This window comes from Opisthorchis viverrini, assembly GCF_000715545.1.
Source record: "Opisthorchis viverrini unplaced genomic scaffold opera_v5_6, whole genome shotgun sequence".
NCBI lineage: Eukaryota > Metazoa > Platyhelminthes > Trematoda > Opisthorchiida > Opisthorchiidae > Opisthorchis > Opisthorchis viverrini.
This window is the reverse complement of record NW_008751662.1, coordinates 4,073,872-4,077,951: the sequence shown is the minus strand read 5'-3', so window position 1 is coordinate 4,077,951 and position 4,080 is coordinate 4,073,872.

Genomic DNA, 4,080 nt, shown 5'->3' with positions numbered 1-4,080 from the left:
ACTTTGTGAGTAGTATAAAGCAAACTTTCACATATTGGATGTCTTTTTACGTGTGACTACCTTTATGCAGCACATTCAGTTCAAGGGTATAACAAGCGGCAGTTTCTGAAAATCTTGATATTTGTAAGACCTACCAGACTAGTGCGTTTCATGCTTTGATGGGGTATGTGTTCAGTTTGTCGGTAGGGCTGGAGTAATTCACCATTGGCGTGAAAGGTTTGTTGTGGTATAAAGGTTCTACGCTAAACAGTTGCACACACAATTACATCATTCATAACCAAAATGAGCCTAATAGATCCGTTGTGCTTCTGAGCCGTTCGTGTACTGAATGGTTATAGAATGTGATAGGTAACTACTTTATACAAAATACACTCTGTTATGCACAATTCCCTCCGTCCAGATAAACTACCTATATACCTTAATTAACGATTGTTCCGTTTGCCTGATGTATTCCTGAAGTGTCTCTAAATGGAGGATGCTGATGGACTTTAAGGTGGTTGGGGTAAGATGATGCTGTTGAGGATCGAACTCAAGCCAAATGAGTTCTAGCCTCAACAAGAGAATGCTATTTTAAGCTACATTTTTCTTCATGAAAAAGTCTCATTTTATGATCTTTGACGTACTAACCCACCGTCGGGAGACATGAACGATTCTAGTCTTACTGATACGGGTGCAGGTAAAAAGAAAGCATTCTCAAAGGTGCGGCGAAGATGACTAATCAAAATAGAAACTGAATGTTCATAGATAGCGGCTAGAAAGACATCCAAGCGCCACCGTGAATGAAGCACGATCCCGAAAGCACACGTCCTTCAGTATTCAAGCAGTTGTCGGAAAACATCCAGAATTGTTCGGTGGAGTGTACGTGAATGGTTTATTGTCACCCACCCGATGTTGACCTCATGGACAACGTTAGTCTCCCTACAGTTACTAAATGGGTATATGGTGATCATCGACATTAGCAAACCTTCACAATGGAGTTTTAAATGTGCTGAAAACTAAATATCTAGACGCGAAGAAGCACCAGAATCTTGTTGGGGTGAATGGTATACGTTGAGAAGGGCCTTTAGTTATGGCACGTAAATGGAGTTTTAAATGTGCTGAAAACTAAAGATCTAGACGTGAAGAAGCACCAGAATCCTGTTGGGGTGAATGGTATACGTTGAAAAGGGCCTTTAGTCATGGCACGTCCTCCAGGTTACGTCCACACGATAGCAGAGAGCCAAAATCGCTACTGCAAGGCACCCCTGAAATTAGTATTACGCATCCACAGGAGTATAAATAAACAAACCGCACCAAATGACTTAGGCGGCGAGAATCGATACTCACTACCGTGTGTGTCGACTGCGACAGCCGGATGCTTAATGCGCGCACACAAATGAAGCCAATTGTGACTTGTTCCACATGTATACAAGATTTGACAGTTAAACATGCATTGAGCCAGAATTCAGCAACTTACACCTTACTCAAGTATAACCCCTTACTCAAACAAAGCTCAGAAATTCATCAATCCGTATGGGTTCTCCAGTGTGTGATGGCCGCAATCTTTCGATTTTGTTTCTCCTGGCTTACTACGCCGGTTGTGTTCGATATTACAGCACTTCGATCAAAACTGTTCTACTGAATTGTGTGGATCGTATTTGGTAGCTTTGGGAAAAGCAATCACCCAGGCGCCCAATGAGCAGGTGGTGACGAGACAGTCATAACTCTCGTCTCTTCCGCAGATGAAAAAATAACTGCCACCCAATAAATTCGAAATATTCGTGCAGTAATTTGCAGCCCTATGATAACGTATCTTACGTCGAATAACGGAATATTGACATCAAATTCTAAACAACTGTGTTATCCTTTTGGTGTTCCTGTATTTAACGACCGAGCAATGTTTTCAATAATGTATACTCTGTAAACGCACTGATATATCGGCATCTGACTTACTTGTGTTTACGCACTAAAAGTTGCATTTCCAGAAAGGGCTTTTCACTCCAATATCAAATCGCACATAGTTGACCGAGGTCTAGTACGAACAATGCTCGGTCCACCGGAGGTGATGTTTTAGGTAAAGCAGGTTTGCACATGGCTGGGTGTTGTGTTGAGAGTGAGCTTATGGATCCGATGAAACCCCTAAGGAATACGATCGCTAGACGAATCCTAAGAAGTCTGTATTTCGGTCATAGCAGTTGGATTGCATGCTCTGTTCGCTTAGCTCGCCAACAACCCGGAAGCAGACCAGCACTATCCCCAAAGCTGCAGAATCCTACTGATGGTCTTCAACGGGCCTTAGCGAAACAGTATTAGAGTTGGCACAAGCAGATCAACAATGAGGCACAGGTACCATCCGTCAACTCGACTTACCCTCAACTTGATTATGTACGATCCTGTGCTAAGGCCGTGATCTCAAAGCAAGGAATAGGTTACTTAGCCTAAACGCACGATCTAGGTGTCCTATCTGACAGGTAACGTGTAGTCTAATTCACCAACGGACGGTCAGTAGTAATTGCGGCGAAACCGAATTCTAAGAACTTCACCTGCGTTTGTTCAGTAGTCGCAATTGGGCAGTGAACAATATATTGAATTGGACTTGGGCAGACAGTACAGATAGGTAGACCGGCTTTGTATAAAATAGAACGGTTCAGTCTTGAAACTTAAGCAGTCACGGAAGGGTGATGAACTAGTCTGAGGAATAGGGAAACAAATAATTACGTCACGTAATTAACATTGATATCACATTCCCCCGGTACACTACCCTATATGCATGCCCACCATAATGAATGAATTTAACTGACAATACAGATTCAGTGAAGGCATAGATGTATTTCCAGGAACCTAAGCTCCCGCTATCGCTTCGTGATTGTTGAAGTGTGCAAGCGCCAGTAGATTAATCTAGTTACCTCCATAGATTGCTTATCCGCATGGATTTGTGGCTGGACGTAGACTAGTCATTGTTCGCTCACAAGTGAATGGTCCATTTCCGACAGACACTCCGAGCCACGAAATGCGTCATATTAGCATTAATGTCCTCTCTTCAGGGCCAGAACTAAAACCAAATACACTGCTATATCTCGAATATCGTGTCAACTGAAACATGATACGGCCTTTGTGTAGCACATTCAATCGTAGAATACCATAAACGAGAGATTACGTTGAGTCTCTCGTGAAAGCCAAATTGATTTGCAAATGAGTGTATTTCTCAAAAACGGTCCGATTCGGGTTCAAGTGGAGCATAAGGTTGACGGAAACTCGGGGACTGTGCCTACCTGATGAGCCCCAAGAAGGTCGGGACCAGTCTTAGGCTGTCGAAGAGTTTTCAGCAACCTTGTTAGTAGTTTCCTTCATGAAAGCAATTTTTTTCAAATTCACCTGAAGGTTGTCCTTATAACTTCTTTTTTATACACGTCTGCACTAAACGTTTCCCCGAAAACCAAAAACAGCAATCGTTTTGGAATCGGTTGTCTTGCGTTCAGCGTAACCTAACCAGGTTCTCTATATCCGATCTAATAATTCTCTTTTTTGGCGGAACACGAAGCATATCCCAATGTTGTTGCTTGATTCGTTTTCAAACAGTCCCAAATTCCCTTCATGGTTTGTCCATCTTGGAAAACCCAAGAACTAAAATATCGCATTCGATTGTTACCGATTGTGACCAAGCTTTTCCGAAAACACTATTAGTCATGAATGATGACCACCATTCACTAATGGTTACTGACCATGTGGCTTTGACAGTGGAGTACAGAAATCATTTCATTTCTTTTAAGAAGGATACATCGTAACGGTTTCTAAGAGGACCGTACACTTGAAATCAAAATTTCAGTTGTAATTTGTGGATGAATGCGTTATGCTGTTGATCACAGGCAATATACTGGAGATTTCAAATCCAGCTACGTGGTCTCATCGACTGCGGTTCTTGACTCCTATCCAAAAGTGTGCAAAATTTCGGCTTCAAAGTGGTTTCTCTTTTGTATGTCCGGTCTTGCTCAAAGCTGCTAATTTGTTGCCAAATACTGACAACAAATACTTTCCGTCTGAGGCATCTGTTATTTTTTTTCACTGTCCTATAAGGGTCTACATTTCATTGAGTGATGTTCC